Source organism: Eschrichtius robustus, chromosome 8 (genome assembly GCF_028021215.1).
Source record: "Eschrichtius robustus isolate mEscRob2 chromosome 8, mEscRob2.pri, whole genome shotgun sequence".
Lineage (NCBI taxonomy): Eukaryota > Metazoa > Chordata > Mammalia > Artiodactyla > Eschrichtiidae > Eschrichtius > Eschrichtius robustus.
The window spans coordinates 118,230,296-118,253,624 of record NC_090831.1 but is presented as its reverse complement, the minus strand read 5'-3'; positions in this window follow the sequence as shown (position 1 = coordinate 118,253,624).

Below are 23,329 nucleotides of genomic sequence, written 5' to 3'. Positions count from 1 at the left end.
GTATGTCGCAGGGAAGGGAGGAAAAGAGAGCACTGAATAACCCAAAACATGGCTACCTCGGTCCTTGCTTCCATAGCTGGTCATGAAGTCTAAATGAACAGTCACTGCACCCTTCTTATACGCACCCCACCCTGCACCAAATTCCATTTTCCCTTTACCCTCCACCAGCATCTTAGCAAGACAGAGTTCTCCTTTGGTTGGATGAATCACACCTTCATTCCCAGAGGATCTGAGCCTGTGGGGTCCTGGCTTTGCTGGGATGCTGCAGTTTTCATTATCTAGGGATACTGGACAGAAGAACACTACACGGCATCCCAGGGGATGCTCTGGGTTCTAGACATCGTCCTGCTCGTCACCGTTATGCAACAGCTCCCAGACTTCCCTTTGGTCATAGGGATCACTCACTCAAGTTAACATAGGGACAACTTTATGAATATACGTCAAAAACATGTACCCATTATTGCTAAACTTTTCCCCACATGCTTCTCATCTTTTTTATGTGTTTGTTTTTTTTTGGGGGGGGGGCCTACTTTTTTGCATCTTTTCTCCTGAAATTTTCTTTTAAGTAATAGTTTTTTACTTCCAGTGACTCTCTCATTGATTTTTTCATTTTATCCTTTTGTTAATCAGTGAATACAATATATCCTCAAACTTTTCTGAAAAGAAAAAAGAGACTTAGAATTCAGTTAAGGTCCCTGTCTTTGCCCTTGATGGAAGAAATTTTCACATATTAAGGTATGGGGAAGTCATTCTGGCTTATACATAATTTGGCTTGAACATCATGCTAACTAAAACAGCCTGTCTTATGGCCTGTCAAACATACATTGTACATCTGCTTTAACCATTAAAAGAAAGAGTGTCGCTCATCCAGTTATACAAAGCATTAAGTTTCAATTCACTGCAGTCACCCACAACAGTGTGCCTTGAGGGGCATTCAGGCTGGGAAAAACAGAATGAAGCATTCTATGCTTTGGATTTACAGGCTCTGGCTCCTGCAAAGTTAAGATGCATATCTAAGGAAGAATCTCAGTGACCTCAGATTCTTGCATCTTCCCATACAAAGAAAAACACTAAAATCATTAACTTGAGATCTTTGTGATCATCAGTAATCTTTCACAGAGATGTATGCTTGACTACGGGTATTTCCCAGCCGAAAGAATTCATGTATATACTGGCTCTTCTCCTACCTCTTTGGAACCGTCCCCTCAAAGCTACTGAGAGGCCGTTTCCCAGACTATAGTCCTCAGTTTAGACTGAATAAAACTCTCTTCTATTCTTATTATAGATTGTTTATTGATTATTTGTGTCAACAGCCTGAACTCTCTCTGTTTCCTCTGGAGTCAATATTCCATTTTATTTGGTCTTTTCCTTTATGTTACTACATAAGGAAGAGTAATTAATAATACCTGTTATAACAATCCCCCAATTCTTCGTGCTTTAACCCTGCAGAAGTTGTGGGTTCTTTGTTTGTTTTGTTTAGTTTTCTCTTCACCTAAAGGCCAGTGTGTATCTTTCTGGTCAGGTGGCTCACCTGTACAGCTATTCTATGAGGGGTCACCCTAAGATCCAGGACATGGCTAACCAAAGCTTCTCACTGCTGTCACAACAGGTGAGGTAGATCACATGTGGGAGGTTTGGTGTTTGGGGCCAAGCCTGGAAATGGCATATGTTTCTACTCACACTCCAATATTCAGAACTAGTAGTCTGGCTGCATCTAGATGCAAGGGGTCTGGGAAATGTAATTTTCCTGGACTCCCAAGAGGTTAATAAACTGGTTTGATAAATCTGTAGCATTGTCTTTGCCACAGCTGTTTTTCTTGAAAAACCAAATGTCTACTGATACTCAGTCGTCCAGTCATGTTCGTGAAATAAACATAAATTACCTGTAACTGACTACATTTCCTCTGATAGTGTGGCCTCTCCCCTGCATGAGAAGACTGCACACGCTCTGTGCGGGTGTGGTGTGTGGACTGCCAGGCTTTAAGGTAAGCAAGCTGGCAACCTCTTCTAGAAGCCATTGCCCCTCTTAGGTTGACAGTTTAATTCCTCTGAAAGGTATTTTTCCAGCTTCACGTTATAGACATTTTCCTTAAACACATTCATACGTGCGGAGGTCAGAAAGGAGGCTCTGACTCAGCAGCCATTGAACAAATAGTTCTTAAACCAATCATCTTGCATTAAGTTCTTTCTCACGCTCTGACTACATCCCTGTGGACTTGAGGAACTCTGTCCACAGCTGCAGTGGCCCTGCCTCAGCTGATGCTTTCTCCTTTACCCGTGCTGAGCTGTGTCTCTCCTCACTCTCATTTATATATCAATTTGGCCGTAGCCATCTTTGATCTTTCAGAAACTCATAAAATCTTGCTTTGCTAGTATTTTCCTTCCAGTGTTCAGCAATCATATTAATTTCTTCACTTTTATGCTCTTTACCAAAACTTATATTTCAATAGTTTGTTGCCTTTTTTTTTTTTGGACCGAAGGGAGATAAATGATTTTCTTCAAACTATCATCTTGAACTAAAAGCTCTATGTTTTTCACTTAGCAATAAATGATTTTTCCATGCTTATATAACTATTTTCTGTATTATTAAATAGTCTCCTAAAACAAGTTATGATATGTGAAAAATATTCCATTTTATAGAATACTTCTGTACAGGGTTATAGTATACAGGGATACTTCCTTTGAATTGTATCCCTCCCCTTTGAAGTCCCAAATAACTTTCTCTGGTTGAATATTTAACTTATTTCAGTATTGTTTTTGACACTTATAAACGACCCTGCAATTGACATTCTTGTACCTGGGATGTTAAATGTCTGATGATTTTCTTAGATCAAATTCCTTGAAGTGGACTCACTGACCCAAAGATCTTTTACTTTTTGATGACTTTATGTATGTTCACCAAATTGCCCTACTGAAATACCATACTGTCTCATAAGCCCATCAGCAGTAGGTATTATCATTGAAAAAAATATTTGCCAATTTATTTTTACCGCTAGCACTTACTAACTGGGTACCTTCATTTCCTCAACTGTAAGATATGGTCTAGGTATTAGAGTCTTGTAAAGATTAAACATATACTTCATACATGCCTATCATAATCTAAATATGCAGTAAATTTTGTTTAAAAAATAATGAATCGGGCTTCCCTGGTGGCGCAGTGGTTGAGAATCTGCCTGCCAATGCAGGGGACACGGGTTCGAGCCCTGGTCTGGGAGGATCCCACATGCCGCGGAGCTACTAGGCCCGTGAGCCACAACTACTGAGCCTGCGTGTCTGGAGCCTGTGCTCTGCAACAAGAGAGGCCGCGATAGTGAGAGGCCCGCACACCGCGATGAAGAGTGGCCCCCACTTGCCGCAGCTGGAGAGGGCCCTCGCACAGAAACGAAGAAATTAATTAATTAATTTAAAAAAAATAGTTGCTTATTTATAAATAATAATAATAATGAATTATTAAGAAAATAAAAGAATCAGCTGTCTGCCTCTCAAAATCATTATGAGGATTAAATGAGATAATATATGTAAAAATACACAGAAGTCACTGAGGGGGAATGGATAATGTGACCCCCAAATATGCCACTTTGCCATGTGGATTGTTTTGAGCTGATGACAATCAAGGCCTAACAGACTCAGGAAGAGGTGTTTTGGTTTGTTTGTTTGACACCCCCCTTAGATGCCTAAAAGAATTTAGATAGAGGGCCTCTACCAGGAAGAGAGCTAATACCAGAGATAACTTTTTATATCAGAAAGACTTAGCTGCAGGGCATGGCAGACATCTGCTCTTCCCATCTTCCTGTGAATTGTATCCCTCCCCTTTGAAGTCCCAAAACCCCTACCCCCTTCACCTTTGCTCAGGATGGCATATAAACCTCAGTTGCCTTACTGTCTTAGAGCCTCTTATCTTTGGGGTTCCTGTATGTATGAAATTTATTTTTCTTTCACCTGTTAATCTGTCTAATGCCAGTTTAATTGCTGGACCAGCCAAAGAACCTAGAACAGAAGAAGGGAAAAGATTTCCTCCCCTACACGGTATACATGGAGTATTTAAATGTTAAGTATTATTGTTCTCTCTCCTTCTAATCCAGGCCTCTTGAATGCAAGAGTAATCTAAATCCCCAGGCCCTAGCTAGGACACAGGGAAAACAAGCACATCACGTGGACAGCTTTGGGCAGGTGGTCTGATTGACCCATCACTGAAGATGATCAAAGAGACCAACAGAGGATTGGCCTTGGGGAATTTATTTCCCCTGGCCCAAGCATTCAGATCTCCTTTTAATTACAGACTTATTGGAACATCCGTGTGTGAGCAATTTATCCACAAGACTGTCATCATCTGCTCCCTGTACACCACCCCTGTGGCTAAGTGATTTTCTGCTCAGCCCCATTCCCACCGAGTCTTTATATGAATACAACCCAGGTACAGAGAGGACACATTTCTGGTTCACTCAAGAGCTCTGGGGGTTTTGATAACAACTTGGCAGGAAGGAAGGGACAGAGCTTTGAAAAAAATAAAGAAGAAAGACCTAGCTTAATAAACATTGTGGGTATTTAAAGGGATAACCGTGAATATGGAAAGGTGAATATTACAATTATTAGAAAGTTAGGTCCAGAAATTATAGGACAAAGAGAACCTGGGTTGAACAAGTGAAACGATTGTCCAGAGGTGCCTCTGCCTTGACTTTTTCTATAGATTTAGGATCTTTGGGATGAAATGCTGGTTACACAGAATATTTTATATTAGGAGCCTTGTTTTCTTCTTCCTCTTTTCTTCTCCCTCTGTTCTTCCTGTCCTGGAGTACACCCTCATCTGTTAAAAGCAGCCATTGTTTTACATCAACGTTCGGCTCTATAATACATTTGATTATGAATAATTGTCACTAGACCCACTCAAGCAGTCCTTGTGTCCTTCTTTGTGTCCTACATCTGTGCCCTGAAATCAACTCTGAGCACGGGCCATGTGTTGTCTTATGAAGTCAGTGAGCGAGGCAAGTGTCTAAAACAAGGATGTCCTGTCTCAGTTTATATCAGTCAGGTTATGCATTCTTCTGCTGGTAAGAGATGTTAAATAATCATGGCTTTAAAAAAAACCCAGTTTTTAAAAATTTGCATAAAAGGAGCCCAGAGTGAGGCAGTCTAGAGCTGGTAAAAAGGCTTTGAGGTGATTTTGGGCAAGATAGAATTTTCTCTTTCACATAAAAGCATGACTGTAAGTAGTTCAGGGCAGTTGTAGAAGCTGTATGGTGATCTAGGACCCAGAATGACTTTCTGCTTTGTACTTCCTAGAGTACTAATAGCCCAAGATTGAGTGAAAGACATCCCACTGAGGTACCAAGAAGCAGAATAGAGGAAGGGGGAAAGAATGGACATATTGACTTCCTTTCAGGACTTTTAGTGAAAGCTGCACACAGCACTGGACCTTACGTAACATGGCCAGAGCTAAGTCACTTGACTACGCCTCGCTATGAGCAAATCTGGAAAAAAAATTTTGTATTCCAAATTTGTATGTACTCAACTAAACTTAATTGTGGTTTATGAGAGTAGAAGAAGTAGAGAACAGATATTAGGGGACAATTAGCAGTTTTTTTCCATAATAGAATATTTTACTTTGTAGAGAACATGGAAAAATAAAGGAGATAATAAGGTCAACTACTTTAAGGAAAACAGAATTTTAACTCCAGGGAAATCAATAAAAGTTATATGAGAGAGTAATTGTAATTATCCCTGTATGACTTTGCAGTAAACAATTATTTATGAAGTCATAATAATATAAACACCACCTTAATTTTCAACTTTCAGAGTCAACTTATAGACACAACACAACATACTTGATTATGCTCCAAAGTGAAATATAAGTGATATCAACTTCGACAATGTAGAAGTAAAATTATAGATGATAAATTTCGTGCATGGAAGGAAGTCAAAGAAACAAAGGAGGGCTTCCCTGGTGGCGCAGTGGTTGAGAATCTGCCTGCCAATGCAGGGGACATGGGTTCGAGCCCTGGTCTGGGAAGATCCCACATGCCGCGGAGCAACTAGGCCCGTGAGCCACAATTACTGAGCCTGCACGTCTGGAGCCTGTGCTCCGCAACAGGAGAGGCCGTGATAGTGAGAGGCCTGCGCACCGCGATGAAGAGTGGCCCCCACTTGCCACAGTTAGAGAAAGCCCTTGCACAGAAACGAAGACCCAACACAGCCATAAATAAATAAATAAATAAAATTAAAAAAAATAAATAAAAATTTAAAAAAAAAAAGAAACAAAGGAAAGATTTAGGACACCAATATCATCATATTATAAAGTTAGCAATGCATTTTTAAAGGATAAAAGAATAAAGGTGAAAGGATGTGTGAATATTGTTTAGAGGTACAAAAGTAATTAATAGAGACTTTATATAAATAGTGATATAATTATGTAGGAGTATTGGGCTTAATTAGGAGAGGGAGTAAGTGACCTAAGTACTCATCTATTAAGACTCTACCTCATAGCCAAGGGGGAGGGGATGGGATGGAGTGGGAGATTGGGGTTAGCAGACGTAAACTTTTATGTATAGAATGGATAAACAACAAGGTCCTACTGTGTATCACAGAGAACTATATTCAATATCCTATGATAAACCATAATGGAAAAGAATATTAAAGAAAGAATATATATATATATATATATATACATATATATGTATAACGGAATTACTTTGCTGTACAGAAGAAATTAACACAACGTTGTAAATCAACAATACTTTAATAACAAAAAATTGATAAAAAAGACTCTACCACCACACACTGATTAGCTTCCTCTTCCCAGTGGAGGGTATCCCATGTTTAATATGACTGCAGGGTTTTAGGGGAGTTTCTGTGGACTTGGGGGATAGCTAGGAGGATGTCGCTGTGACATGAGTAGATAATATCAAGGTGCACGCTGGCGGAATAGATGAATGCACACAGAAATGAATTTGTGGTCGTTAATGCAGGAGGATTCCTATTGCTCAAGTAGATGCATCAGGTTAACCCACTGTGATATAATAAACCACTTGAGCCACCTGTACTCACCAAGTGACCGTCCAATGATCATTTGCCTTCTTTTATTTTATTTTTATTTTTAACATCTTTATTGGAGTATAATTGCTTTACAGTGGTGTGTTAGTTTCTGCTTTATAACAAAGTGAATCAGCTATACATATACATATATCCCCATATCTCTTCCCTCTTGCCTCTCCCTCCCATCCTCCCTATCCCACCCCTCTAGGTGGACACAAAGCACAGAGCTGATCTCCCTGTGCTATGCGGCTGCTTCTCACTAGCTATCTACTTTACATTTGGTAGTGTATATATGTCAGTGCTACTCTCTCACTTCGTCCCAGCCCACCCCTCCCCTTCCCCCTGTCCTCAAGTCCATTCTCTACGTCTGCGTCTTTATTCCTGTCCTGCCACTAGGTTCTTCAGAGCCATTTTTTCTTTTCTTTTTTTTAGATTCCATATATATGTGTTAGCATACGGTATTTGTTTTCCTCTTTCTGATTTACTTCACTCTGTATGACGGACTCTAAGTCCATCCACCTCACTACAGATAACTCAATTTCGTTCCTTTTTATGGCTGAGTAATATTCCATTGTATGTAGGTGCCACATCTTCTTTATCCATTCATCTGTCGATGGACACTTAGGTTGCTTCCATGTCCTGGCTATTGTCAATAGAGCTGCAATGAACATTGTGGTACATGACTCTTTTTGAATTATGGTTTTCACAGGGTATATGCCCAGTAGTGGGATTGCTGGGTTGTATGGTAGTTCTATTTTTAGTTTTTTAAGGAACCTCCATACTGTTCTCCATACTGGCTGTATCAACTTACATTCCCACCAACAGTGCAAGAGGGTTCCAGTTTCTCCACCACCTCTCCAGCATTTATTGTTTGTAGATTTTTTGATGATGGCCATTCTGACCGGTGTGAGGTGATACCTCATTGTAGTTTTGATTTGCATTTCTCTAATGATTAGTGATGTTGAGCATCCTTTCATGTGTTTGTTGGCAATCTGTATATCTTCTTTGGAGAAATGTCTATTTAGGTCTTCTGCCCATTTTTGGATTGGGTTGTTTGTTTTTTTGATATTGAGCTGCATGAGCTGCTTGTAACTTTTGGAGATTAATCCTTTGTCAGTTGCTTCATTTGCAAATGTTTTCTCCCATTCTGAGGGTTGTCTTTTCGTCATTTGCCTTCTTATATGCCTTCTCCCAAAGAAAAGGATGTGCGGGCTTAATAGTATCTCCTCAGAATCTGTGACAATTACATTTTTCATTACTGAATTTTAAATATATAAAATATATAAATTGGCATTCCAATTTATAGAGCAACCTTTTCTTCGAACCAAATAGACTGAGAAGATGATCCACCTTTTCTACGATGGTACAAGTGTATGAGCCTGGGAAGCTGAGGACTGCAGCTTGGGCCGTGATGGCTTGACTAAGGTGTGTGGCACCACAGAGAAAACTTTCGGTGGTCAGCACAGCAAATTACCTGAAGATGTCCCTACCTCACTACTTGCCTTCCTCCATCTACATAATGTTTTTTTTAAGGGGGTTAAACCTTAGTCTCATAAAATTGCGGAAATCTGGGCTTCGTTGAAGTTGTCTTCTGCCATTGACCAACTGGTCCCTCTGCCTGTGCTTCTTGGACATTTTGTGATTCCCCTCATGCTTCTTTGTATCCAATGCTTCTTTCCAAAGAGGAGTGTTGTTTTTTCCTCACTCTAACCCGCTCCTGTTCCAACTATCCCTCATATTAGGTTCTCAAGTCCTATTTTCTTATTCCGTGAGCACGTAGGTTTAAATCCTGGCTCTAACACTACGAAGCTATGAGTGTCAAGTGAGGAAAATTATTTAGCAACTTTAGAACTCATTATTTTCATTCATAAGTGTAATGGGTTGACTTTCAGGAATTATGAGGGCCTCTCATTGTGGGAATTAATGAATCTATGGACCCATGGGTGGACTGAAAATATTCACCTAGACCGACAGTTCCCAGTGTGATCAACAAAAGAGATGATTTCATTTTTACATAAATATAATTCGAGTTCGAAAATGATAGTAATTATTTATTTAGTCTAGAGACAATAGTTAATGCTGTGAAATAATTTCCTCTGTTAAGAGCCAAGTGCCCTCCCTCTTCTAAGCCCTGTTGACCAGGGCCACTCCTTTAATGAGAGTCTCATAATCACTCATCCTTCCCAGACCTCCTTCACCTATTTGCCTGTGTTTGCTGCCCTGCCTTTAGTTGGAAACTGCTCCCAAGGCCTTGGTCTCCGCCCTCTGCTGATGTGGTCAATATCACTTATGCCAGCTCCATCCTTCTTTCTTCCCTTCCTTCCTCCCTTCCTTCCTCGCTTCCTCCCTCCCTCTCTCTCCCTCCCTTCCTCCTTCCTCCCCCTCCTCCTTTTCGCTTATTCCCCATCCTTTTCTATCTTTGTTTGGCACATTCAGGCTGCATTTTATCTAGTCGTATGCGTCTCAGAGGTTACTGACTTATTTATCTATATTTAGCATATCTTACGAATGCTGCCAATGTCTCACAAGATACTTGCCTCTACACTTAGTTTCTTTACCCTCTTTATTTGTTTTCTTGTCTCTATAACAGATTCTAACATTATCATAATGTTAGATATGTAACATATATAAATGTTAGATATATGCCATATGCAAGTAATACGCCATATGCACATTATAAATATTTTTAATTCCTTCTTCTTTGGTTTTTCATTACATTGAAAAATTTGCAGTCTAGACCAGTTGTACAGTACCAGCTTATTTCTTTAATCTTTATCTTTTTATCCTTTACTTTCCTTGGACTTGGGACATTGTTAGGAAGAAACACAGGAGTTCACCTGACCTCGACAAACCTCAATACCACAATCGGGGCTTCTTCTTCTTAATGTTGTTTTTTTTTTTTTTTTTCTTTCATAATTATAGCTTCATTAAATCTAGAGATAGTGGCCGCACCTAGGGCTTTTACGAAACATGCAGAAGCCAACTCTCTCTCTTGGGTGTGCGTGTGTGTGTTTTCCATATGGTGACACAGCCTTCTACTGTAGAGCTTGCCTCAGCTATTTCACCAAGGACCTGAGGGATGGTTTGGAGAAGAACTGGAGGAGGGAGACCCTATCAGTAATATCTTACTGATTGCTTTATTCATCCATTTGCAGGACCACACCTCACCTTAACTTCTTACTTTTCAAAATCCTTAGGGAAGGATGGAGCTTTACTTCTCCAAAGACCACACCCTAGCAATGCAGGAATGCCTAGGTTACTCTAAATGTTCACTTTGCTTCCATCAAGCATTGGGTCATATCAAATGTCATATTTATGTCTTTATGGGTAGAGAGGTATTACAATTAAATATACTTCCAATACAGACAGATATTTTAATGAGTAAGGCCTCACAGACATACTCAGATACTATGCCCATTGTTTTTTACCACTGTGATCAAATGAAGTAATGACATTTTTAGGAGACTTCTAGCTTAAGAAGAAAAAAAAAAAGTGGAGGAAGGTTCTTTATCAAAGTGCATACCCCTAGGCCCTTTCTGAGCCCTGAGTAGATCTGCTACTGACTTCTGGCTGCATCTTATGCTTCATTAAATCAGCTGGTGGTCCTCAGACAATGTTCCTAGAAATTTTGTTTTTTCTCCTTGGTGTAACCTTCACTGTATGTTTTTTCCTAAATTCTACATAAGCACATAGTGGATATCTTCTATCTAGATTTTTGTGTGTGTATATATATATGTGTATATGTGCGTTTGCTTGTCTTGTTTTATTATAACCAGCTCTTCAAGCAATTTGTTTCTCTTGCTATGTTCTTAGAATCTTGTTTTATTTCTACAATCATAGACTCTACAATCATTCAAAGAGTAGGCGTGTATTTACTTAATAACATTTTTTTAATGAACTGCCTTTGCAGAGATATAAGGTCATCTAATCTAATCTTTCATCCACTGGCTGTTGATTCCATGTTCTGGAGGAAGTTCTGAGGATATCTGCTGACCATCCAGACTAGGGGGCGCCTGTTATCTACAACAATGTCTGGCACATAGTATACACTCAATAATGTTTGTAACAATTATCATTATGATTATTTTTGTACTTTGATTAAACTTACCTTGGAAGTCTTTTCTTTCTCATATTCCCTGATCCCGTCACAACTTTTCCGGTGAGCATATTTGGCTTTGCTTAGAGGCCCTTGTTTCGCAGAATCACCTGGGAATCCTGAAATTCTCAGTTTCTGTGAAATCCCCATTGTCTTTCAAATATCTGAAATGTGTATGGTAACAGAAAACCCAATTCTGCGGTTCTTTTGTCTCAACACTCTTGTGAAGAGGAAAACTAAAAAACAAAGTTCATCTCTTGCCTCCCACGCTAGCGTTTCCTTGTTTCTCTCTCCACGGGGGAAGCAAAATCAACCACTCGCATTGCCATGGCTTCTCACCACCACGACGAGCTTCGGGAGACAGCCTGCCTGGCTGGGTCTCTTGTCTCAACTACTTGCTAATCTTGTGACCGTGGGCAGAATCATCTAACGCACCTGTGCCTGGGTTTATCTGCAGAGAGGGGGCTGATAGCTGCAGCACAGGGTCTTTGTCAGGATCAAGCTGTTAAACATTTCAACACTATGAACAGCACCCAAGGACGAGTAAGCACTGATAGATATTAGGGAGAAATGCATACCTCTGCACAGCAGCGACGTGAGTCTGCTGCCCTCGCTCTACGCTGAGGAGTAATGTAGTGCCGACGACGAAACACAGGAGCTTTGCAGTCGGTCAGCACTAGGTTGATCCCAGGTGTCGCCGGTGTGGTGTGAGCTGGGGCACGTGACCTAGTCTCTCCAAGCCTCAGTGCCCTCATTTGTTAACTGGGACAAATCCCAACCACCTGTCAGGATGGTGGAGCTTTACCTTAAGGGTGATAAGATGTGAAAACAACTTGATTGCACCTGGACACAGCAAATCTCAAAATACGTTGTCTGTTAGAAAAAAGAAATTGCCCATTCCTTGTATCTCTTTAGTCCACTAATTTTTAAAACTGGTTTGGGGAACTTCTTTATCATTTATTTTCAACTGGCACATGAATTTTACTGTTATTTTTATAAGACACTTTTTAAACTGACTCTTTACTTTCCTGAAACTTTTCCAAACTGCTTGTCTCAACTTCCCTCAGTAAAAGATAACACAGTTATAATCTAGTACATACCTTTTAACACAGCAAGATTTTAAAGGGAGATCTCAATGAAGTTTTCTCACAACCTCGCTGCTCTTTGTAATGTCATCAAAAATAAACATACCTGACCGGTCAAATAATTGCTGCTATTGATATGACTCATTACAAGTATTGCATTTGGAATCTTAGGGTGTGTGTCTGAAAGAAAGTGTGTGTGTGTGGTCATTGGCCTCTCCCCTCTTGAACTTGATTTTCCCGCTTTGAGACACCTTGCTCCAGGAGTGACAGCAACTAGACACCCTGGTCCTCATTATGACTTTCCCTGAACGGCTCTGCTTTTCTCCCCCTTCCCCAACTGTCTCCACATCCCAGTGAACCACACCCAGACCTCAGGGCACCACCCTTTCTCCTTGGCTGCTTTGACTTTGTTCTTATTAGCCATCCCGTTGGTAGCACCCAATCTCGTCCGCAACGTGTTCATATTATGCAGTTGGTGTCTGCTCTGTTGCACATACTGTTTTTTTCCCTTAACGTTTTTCTAGATTCACAGCTTTGCCCTATCGCGTCCTCCTCTTTCAACACTGTTCCTCGTACTTTTCTCTCCCATTGAGAGTTCCCCCAAACCAGCATTATAAGAGGTAGGGGGTGGGTGGGACTGACCTTACTTTGGGCCATTTCTACCACCCTTCCTCTGCTCCTCATTATTTTAAGTCTTTCCCTTTTATGTCCAGAGCCCTCCTGAAATCTATAGCTTAGCAACCTCTGCTGACCCATTTGCACATCCAAAGATGATTCGGTAACTGATTCATGTTCTGGCATTCATTAATGAGCACAGTCTATCTACTGAGTGACCCCTCCAAGAGCTTAGATCTCACACCACTTGGGCCAAACACTGAGTGCTTTCATCTTACCAGACAGTTCTTTCTCAACATGTTTTCTGTCAGCATTTCCAATGTTCTACGTATTCCTCTCCCTCTCCTGGATCATTCACTCACGCCATTCCTTCTCTGACTTTCACATATTTATCCCTCACTGGGCATCCAGACTTCCTGTCAATCTGAACTACTCAGGCACCTTTTTTGATGTTGCTCTCAATGGGTTATTTACTATGAACTGAAGAAAAAAAAAGATGGCGTTTGAGCCTAATGACTGTAATTCACTTAGTTACCTGCTCAAAAGTTTAGTGAGAGTTGGGCTCATTCAGTTGTACTCAATACACATCACACAAATACATCTACCTCAAAAATACAACACTGATGATCAAACAAAGGCTTTCTTGACACTTCCCTCTCCTGCTTTATTTCCCACAAATAACCATTATTATCAATCCAGTGTGCATTTTTCCAGCCCTTTTTCTCTCTATACAATTTGAATCCCTTATCAAAATAAGCTACACGCGAATGTCTAGTAGGTACCCAGTTACAACTGGTTGGATGAATGAACATGTAGATGTATGTGTGTGTGTGTATACAAATAAACTGCTTTGCACATGGGATTGTGAATGTGTTTTGCTATAAGTCATATTGCTTTATACATATTATTTGGCAGCTTTCTTTTTTTACTTAACAGCATATCTTGGGAATATTTCCTCCGCACCACATATTGCTCTATTTTATTCAACAATACTTCTGCATAGCATAGTATGTTATAGATATTTATTTGTCCATTACTATACTGATGGGTATATTTCCTATATTTTGCCATTTATAAACAATGCTATCACATAAATCCTGACAGAATTTTCTGCCTACATGTACATATATTTTTATGGAATTGTTTCCTTGAAGTGAATTGTTGAGTAACATGTTATGTGCATTTTTAATAAACGTTGCCAAATGGCCTTCCACAAAGACTGAGCTTACATTCCAGCTGTGTGGGAGAGTCTGTATTTCCCCACATGCTCACCAGCGTCGGATATTATTGATTCTTTTAATTTTGCCAATCTGATGGGTGAAATGGTGTTTTATTTAAAAAAAATCATGTTTCACTGAACTTTAGTTAGATTAAGCATTTTTCATTATGTTTATTGGCCTTCTTCACTGCAAATCTATCCTTTAGACATTTCTAATTCTTTTTCTCTCTCACCAAGAGATCTCCCTCTCTTGGTGCCCTAGAATTAATTTCCTCAGGCTTCCCTTGTTTCTCAATTAACTTCTCTCTTTAGCATCTTCAATTTTCCTGTCTTCACAGATTTACTCCTCTTGGCTTTCAAACATAATCAAATACAATTATCTTGGGATAAAAGACTTTATTCAACTGTATCGTTCCCTTGAACTCCTGCCTTGTTCTCTCCACCCCTGTGCTCGATAGATGAATGCTTCACATCTGCTCCTCTAATCAATGATACCAGCGAGTTCACTCAGTCCTAATTTGGTTGACCTTGTTATGTCCTTTTAAATCCCATTGCCATCTCTCTCTCTCTTTTTTTTTAAATTTATCTTATTTGGTTGCGCCGGGTCTTAGTTGCGGCAGGCGGGTTACTTTAGTTGTAGCTCACAGGCTCCTTCGTTGCGGCAGGCGGGCTCCTTAGTTGTGGCAGGCAGGCTCCTTAGTTGTGGCAGGCGGGCTCCTTAGTTGCAGCTTGCCAGCTCCTTAGTTGCAGCATGTGGGTTCCTTAGTTGTGGCAGGTGGGCTTCTTATTTGTGGCAGGTGGGCTCCTTTAGTTGCAGCTCACGGGCTCCTTAGTTGCGGCTAGCTGGCTCCTTAGTTGTGGCAGGCAGGCTCCTTAGTTGTGGCAGGCGGGCTCCTTTAGTTGCAGCTCACGGGCTCCTTAGTTGCGGCTAGCTGGCTCCTTCGTTGTGGCAAGTAGGCTCCTTTTGTTGCGGCTCGTGGGCTTCTTAGTTGCGGCATGCGAACTCTTAGTTGAAGCATGCATGTGGGATCTAGTTCCCTGACCAGGGATCGAACCCGGGCCCCCTGCATTGGAAGCGTGGAGTCTTATCCGCTGCGCCATCAGGCAAGTCCCCGCCATCTCTTTTAGGTCAGCATCTTCTCTTAGCTGCCAAGACACCTTCCCATTTTTCTTCTTACCTCTAGGATTACCTTCTTTCTTTCTCAAGCATTTTTTCCTTCTTTGCCAAAAAGCATGAATTTTTAGCCTTTCCTGTTTTTGGACCTTTGTGCTTTGCCTTCACCTGTTACTTTGGAGAGCTTACCCATTCCCAAAATTTTAACTGTTATCTCCACGTAAATAACTCTCAAATCACTATCACTAATCCTGATGTCTCATTAAAAACCCATTCTTTCACTTGTGCTTTTCCCCTTGAGTTGGACCACTGTAACTTCAAGATCAGAGCACTAAATTACACTTATTATTCCCCTCTCTCCCAAACCAATCATTGTGATTTTACCAATTTTTATAGGTAACAAGAGAAAGAAAATATTATTTTCTAAGTAGCAGAATTCTCCCTCAGTAGAGATTTATTTTGTCTACTAGATACTCTGATGAGTCCCTTCCAGTGAAGAGGGCTAGGTGAAAGGGTAACATCTGAAAGGATCAAGCTTACATAAAAAGTGGTGGTCATGAAATTAATTTCCAAATGGGGCTGATCTGCTATTACACTTTTGTTTGCTGAATATTCTCTTCAAGAGCTGAATTGTTTGGGACAATCCAGGATGGAACAACTCAGGATGGGAGTGGCTGTGGAAAGAAAGAGAAAGGAAAAGGCAGCTAGCATCCAGAATGGAAATTTGGCGAAAGAACAGACGTGTTTAGGAAGGATTTTATGAAGCTTTCCGCTTGGTATAGAATGACAGATTGACAGTATTTTTCCTTCAGCACCTTAAAGATGTCTCTCTGCTGTCTTCTCACTTGTACTATTTTCATCAAGAAATCTTTTGTCTTCCTTACTTTGTTCCACTGTATAAAATATGTCTTTATTGTCTGGCTGCTTTTAAGATCTTCTCTTTAACAATAGTTTTGAGCAATTTGATTGTGGTATTCTTTGGTGTGTGTGTGTGTGTGTGTGTGTGCGTTTGTGTGTGTTTCTTGTCCTTGGTTTTGTCAGACTTCTTGGATTTGTGGATTTAGAATTTTATCAAATTTGGACATTTTTCAGTCATGACTTCTTCTAATTTTTTTCTTTCTTCTCATCTCTTTCCTCTTCTTCTGGGACCCCAATTACAAGTATATTAGGCCACTTGAAGTTGTCCTATAACTCTGGATGGTCTATTTACTTTTCAAAAACTCTATTTCATCTCAGCTTGTTTTTAATGCTTTACCTTCAAGTTCATTAATATTTTCTTCTGCATTGTCTAATCTGCCATCAATCTCAGACAATGTATTTTTTTCATCTCAGACTATATTATAGTTTTCCTCTCTAGAAGTTTGATTTGAGGCTTTAAAAAATATCTTCTATGTCTCTACTTAACACGTTCAATCTTTCCTCTAGCGTCTTGGACATATGGAACTCAGTTATAATAACCATTTTTACATCTTTATCTTCTAATTCTAGTATCTGTGTCAGTTCTGGGTTAGTTTTGATTAATTCATTTTTCTTCTCATTATGAATTATATTTTTCTGCTTCTTTGCATGCCTGGTAATTTTTTATTGCATGCTGCACATTGAATTTTACTTTTGTGTTGGAATTTTTATATTCCTATACATATTCTTGAGCTCTGTTTTAGAACTCTGTTTTAGAAGTTACTTGGACGCGATCTGATTTTTTTTATTGTCTGGCTTTAAATATTTGTTTGGTGGGTCCAGAGCAGCATGTAGTCTAGGGTTAATTATTTTCCACTCCTAAGTCAAAACACTTATATGTTCTCTACCCCATGCCGCATGAATTTTAAGTTTTTTTAGTCTGGCTGGTGAGTATATACAATATTCCTGGCCCTAAGTGAAATTCAGGTCCTGATTTTTTTAATCCTTTTGGGTAGTTATTTTCCCAGTTTCAGATAGTTTCCTCACATCTACGCGCTGATCAGTGCTCTGCTAAATACTAGAGGTGGACCCTCTGAAGAGGGTCTAATTTTTTTTTAATTGGATGTCAGATATTTGTATTTTATGTTGCTACATTCTGGGATATTTGTACCTCTTTAAAAAATTCTGAACTTTGTTTTGTGACACAGTTAAATTCTATGGAAACAATTTGATATTTTCAAGTCTTGCTTTGAAGCTTTGTAAGTTGTGTCTAGAATAGCCTTTAGTCTAAAGTTAACTTGCCTCCACTACTGAGGCAATACTCTTCTGAGAATTCTACTCAATGCTCTCAACTCTTGCTGGTGGAAACATCATCTATTTCAAGCCCTATGTGAGCTCTGGGATGGTTCTGCCTGATCATTTCCAGTGACATTTCCCTACCTGAAAGTAGTTTCCTTATATGCATGTACTTATCAGAACAGCTGAGGAATCACTAAGAGCCTCTGCAGATTCTAGGGCTCTTTTTCTTTGCAGCTTTCCTCTCACTGTCCTGGAATTTTAGCCACTTTGACCTCTTTAAACTCTGAACTTGAGTCTTCTCAACTCAGAGAGACAGACAGGTTCTATTTTTCACCACTGCTACCTGAAATATTTCTCAAGATAGTAAGCTGGGGCCATCATAGGGTCACCTCATTTGTTTCACTTCTCTCAGGGATCTTTGTCTTGTGCCACCTGTTGTCCAATTTCTAAAAACTATTATTTCATATATTTTGTATATTTAATTGTTTTGGGTTGGAGGATAAATCCAATCCCTGTTACTTTATCATAAATTCCCTCCATACATTGATATTTAAGCTTTAGGGAATTTTACTGTAACCGATCTTCTTGCATTATTTCCCACTCCCCCTGAACTAATCTTTTTCTGTTCTTCACTTATGTCCTGTACTTTTAGCCTGTGTACCTTTGCTCAATCCATTCCTCCTTTCCTGTTTTTTGCTCTCTCATCTTTCTCAGCCTAAAACTCTATGCCAAACTCAGAATCTGCCTCTTACATGAAAGTTACACTGATCATCGTAACTAGAAGTAATCTCTTTCTTGACCAAAGTTTTTTTTTCTTTTTTTTTTTTTAATTAATTAATTTATTTATTTATTTTTGGCTGCATTACATCTTTGTTGCTGCGCGTGGGCTTTCTCTAGCTGCGGCGAGCGGGGTCTACTCTTCATTGTGGTGCACGGGCTCTAGAGCAAAGGCTCAGTAGTTGTGGTGCACAGGCCTAGTTGCTTTGCAGCATGTGGGATCTTCCTGGACCAGGGCTCGAACCTGTGTCCCCTGCATTGGCAGGTGGATTCTTAACCACTGCATCACCAGGGAAGTCCATTGACCAAAGTTTTTGGGATTATCCTGCTTGGGTTTTGCCAAGCTTCTTGGTCTGTAGGTTGATATTATTTTTCAAATCTGAACATTTTGGCTATTATTTTGAAAACTTTTTTTTCCTGCCACCTCATCTCTTCTCTGTGTCAAAGATTCCAGTTATGTTAGGCTGCTTGATACTGTTCAAGAGGTTGCTAAGACTTTTTTCTTTTTGCTTTTGTTCACCCTTCTGCTACTCCCTTCTTTTTCTTTTTATTTTTTTTTTTGACAGTTTCTATTGTCCTGGTTTTATGTGTACTTTTCTCCTACAGTATCTGATCTAATGTTAAGCTTATGCAGGAACTGTTTCATTTCGTATATTTTATTTGTCTGTTCTAAAAGTTCTATTTAATTCTTTTTAAAGTCTCTGTTTCTCTCCTCACGTTGTGTTTTCCTTTAAATCTTTGAACATATTTATGATAGCTATTTTAAAGTCTTACTTACCTAACTTATCATTGCATGACATTTCTGGGTCAGTTTCTGTTGACTGATACTACCACTGAGTGCGGTCACACTTTCCAGCTTCTTAGTATACCCAGTACTTTTTAACTGAATACTCAACATTATGAATGTTTTATTTTTTATTGTCTGGATCTTGTTTTCTTCTTTCAAACAGTGTGGAGCTTTATTCTAGCAAGCCGTTAATTTACTTGCAGATCAGCTTGTCTGCTTGTTCCTTTCAAGGGTTTTTCTAAGCTTTGTTAGGTTTAAGGTAGAGTAGAGCCTTATTCCAGGGCTAGTTGAATCCTACTCTATGGGCTCTCTGGGATCTCAACTGAATGCACTGGGAATTCAACAACATCTATTCTGGGGCTTCCCTGGTGGCACAGTGGTTAAGAATCTACCTACCAATGCAAGGGACACAGGTTTGAGCCCTGGCCCGGGAAGATCCCACATGCCGCGGAGCAAGAAAGCCCGTGCGCAACATCTACTGAGCCTGCGCTCTAGAGCCCACGGCCCACAACTACTGAGTCCACGTGCCACAACTACTGAAGCCTGCGCGCCTAGAGCCCGTGCTCCGCAACGAGAGAAAGCCATGACAATGAGAAGCCCGCGCACCGCAACAAAGAGTAGCTCCCACTCACCACTATTAGAGGAAGCCCAAGCACAGCAACGAAGACCCAACACAGCCAAAAATAAATAAATTAATTAATAAATAAAAAGAAAAAAAAAACATCTATTCTAGTTGGACACAGCTTGAACATCTCTCAGCCTTGTGCAAGCTCTAGCAATTCCTCACCCTGTATTTCACCAGTAGTTAATTCCCCAGGAGTTATTCTTCATCTGGCCTCATGGAGTTTCACCCTAGTCACACACAGCTTAGTATTCAGCCAAAGACTCAAGGAACCCCTTATGTAGATTTCTGGGGCTCTTTTCCTCTTCTCTGAGCTGTCTCCTCAGCTCAGTAAGATTTCAAGATTTGCCGTGCTCTGTCTGGGTTCCTTCTCCTGGCAAAGCAGCCCAAAAAGTACCAGGCAGAAAACTGGAATGACTACAGAGCTCACTTCATTTGTTTCTCTGTCTTATACATCACAGTCTTGTACTAGCTATTGTCTAATATCAGAAAACAATTGTTTCATGTATATTATCCAGTTTTCTAGTTGTTTATAGTTGGAGGGTATAATGGGTTGAATTGTGTCCTCCTCAGAAAAGATATGTTGAAGTCCTAACCCCCAGTACTTCAGAATGTGAACTTATTTGGGAGTAGATTCATTGCAGATGTGATTAGTTAAGATGAAGTCATACTGGCATACTGTGGGCTACCTGAGTACTAAGTACTGTAGTGTCTTTATAAGAAGACAGGCATGTGAAGACAGACACACAGGGAGAACACCATGTGATGATGAAGGCAGAGACTGGAGTGATGCAGCTACAAACCAAGGAATGCCAAAGATTGCCAGCAAATCACCAGAAGCTAGGAACAGGCAAGAAAGGATTCCCCTCCAGGTTTCAGAGGGAGCATGGTCCTACTGTCACCTTAGTTTTGGACTTCTGGACTCCAAAAACTGTGAGACAATAAATTTCTGTTTTTTCAAGCCACCTGGTTTGTGGGACTTTGTTACAGCAGCTCAAGGAAACTAATACAGAGGACTAGGTGGACACCTGTTTCTCCATCAGAACTGGAAGCAGAAGTTTCCAGACTCTTTTAGCATTTCCTATCTGGATGACTTTCCACCCCTTACTTTCCTCAACAGATAATAGTTACTGGAAGACAAGTATCACAGCTTATTTATTTCTGTGTTTTCCACAGCACCTATTTAACCTTGAATTTAATATGCGTTGGGTATGAAATTTATGGCTTCAAACATGGGTGGGTAAAATAATTTTATTTTCTATAATGAAAATAACTTTATATCTAAGTCCCCTTTCCTTTGGGTACATGTGGTTGACTCAGGATTTTCTCAGACAGTTCATGGTTTTCCTGTTACCCCTTTCCTCCTGATGGTATCTGAGTTCTGGGGAGCTTACCAAGTATCAAGACATCATCGGAGGGTACTTCAGTCCTTGTTTATCTTTTCTTCAGAATTCTCATTCATACTGGTTTTCAGCATCTGGCCCCACTGATAACTGCTGCCTTTTTAGTGTGTATCTGTTCTTCAGTCCCTGTTGATCCACGCAGGATGCTCTATATGTTCCATGTCTCAACAGGGAGGCCTCTTCGGGCTTGATTTCTTCTCTCAGTTCATCTGTTTTCACATGAATGAGAAAGTGGCTACTCCTGATTATCCTGAGTTCCCTGGGGATTCTTGGAGACTACCTTGGGTCCCTCTGTCAAGAAACATTTTAGAGCCATGTACTGGTTTCCGTTGCTACTGTAATGAATTGCTACAAACATAGTGGCTTGAGACAGCACACATGTATTGTCTTACAGTTCTATATAGTTCAGAAGCTTGACACAGGTTTCACTGAGCTAAAATCAAGGTGTCAGCTGGGCTGTATACCTTTCTGGAGGTTCTTGGAGAGAATCCCTTTCCTTGCCTTATGCAGCTTCTAGAGGCCATCTGTATTCCTTGGCTCATGGCCCCGTTTATTTTCAAAGCCAGAAACATAGCCTCTCTCTCTCTCTTTTTTTTTTTTTAATATTTATTTATTTAGGCTGTGCCAGGTCTTAGTTGTGGCATGCGTGCGGGATCTAGTTCCCCAACCAGGGATCAAACCTGGGCCCCCTGCATTGGGAGTGCTGAGTCTTACCCACTGGACCACCAGGGAAGTCCCTAGCCTCTCTCTGACTCTGCTTGCATTGCCACATCTCTTTCTCTCACTCTTTTCTACGTTCCTCTTCCACGTTTAAGGATGCCTGTGATTACATTGGGCACACCTGGATAATCCAAGACAATTCCCCTATTTTAAGCTCAGTTGATTAGAAACCTTAATTCCAACTTCAACCTGAATTCCACTTCACTATGTAACCCAACATATTCACAGGTTCTGGGGAATAGGATGTCGACATCTTTGGGAGGCATTATCCTCTTACCACAAGCCATTTCTACTTATTGATCTCTGGTGTGGCAAGTAGGTGCCCAGGGTCTTGTTCTCCCCACCCTGGAAATTAGCACAATTCTCTGCGCTCCGAACTTCTGAGCTTCTGATTCTGCCCTCCCCACCTCTCTTCCATCTCTTTCCCTGATCAAGATGTAGCCAGACAGGGGCAGGATATGGGGAGGACAGAGATTGGGGAGATTTAGGAACATCTCCTTGGGTGACTCTCCTCTCTTCCCCTCAGCCCACATAATTTTTAACTCTTCTGCAGAGGAACAAATGGACTCTCAAAGTATCTTCCAAATCTGTTGTTTAGGGACGGATTTCAGTTTTTAAATTAAAAAGAGAAGAGTTAAATGTATTGCCATTCTCTTCACGTACAGAGCTTTATCCTGTCAGTAGTGAATCATTAAGAATTCAGTGTGGGGAGAGAAACCCAACATGGTAACCAAAGGATTTGAGGGAGGCTTGCCAGAGAGAAGAACACCCACCTAAGAAAGTGTCCAGGAAGGGCAAGGAGAGAGCTGCCATAGTTCAACCTGGGCTTCAGCTCAGCTTCTCTGGCTGACACCTCCTCACAGGGGCCAGAGATATGGCTCCTCCCTCTTGGAGATCTGCTGCCACAGAGTAGAGGGACCATATCCGCATCCACATTTCGATATATGAATGACTTGAATAACTTGAATGAATAAGCAATATTGCAGATGGGAGTGGAGAACGAGGAGATATTTTTCTATGGCATCAGCCATATGGAAGGAGCTCCAAGCTAGTGAGTTGTGACAATGATTAGGGAGTCAGGAGCCAGCTGGCTACTCTCCTCTGAATGTCTCTTCACTCTCCAATCTGCTGTGCCATCTCGAGGGAAGAAGATCACATTGCTTTCTATGCTTGGCGGTGACACTGAGCCAAGGCAGCCCATGAGTTACATCAGCTCTCGTGGGCTCTGCAGGACCCACACAGCTTTTGCTGGAGTGAGAGCCTGCCAGCCGAATGAGGGCATGACGTGTTCCCATCAAAAGTAAGGACAAGTCCCTCCTCCCGGTATCTGCTGCCACTCTCTGTCTACCCTCCTTCCACCCGCATCCCCACTCAGGACTAACTCAATAAAAATTCCAGGAGCAAAGATGAAGGACAGAAAGGGAAAGAAAAGGAGAAAAGAGGCTGTGTCTGTGCATGTGGGCACATACCCATCTTGGGTTCAACCCCTCCAATCTGACGAGCATAGAGGCATATTGGGTCCTGTTAACAGGTTTGTAAAAACTGAGATTGAACAATTGTAGTTGGCTATAGCTATTTTTCATCATATGTTCTAAGTGTTCATGGAACCCACACTATGCTTACCACTTGATTTATCATCATTTAAGTCAATAACATAAAAGGACTC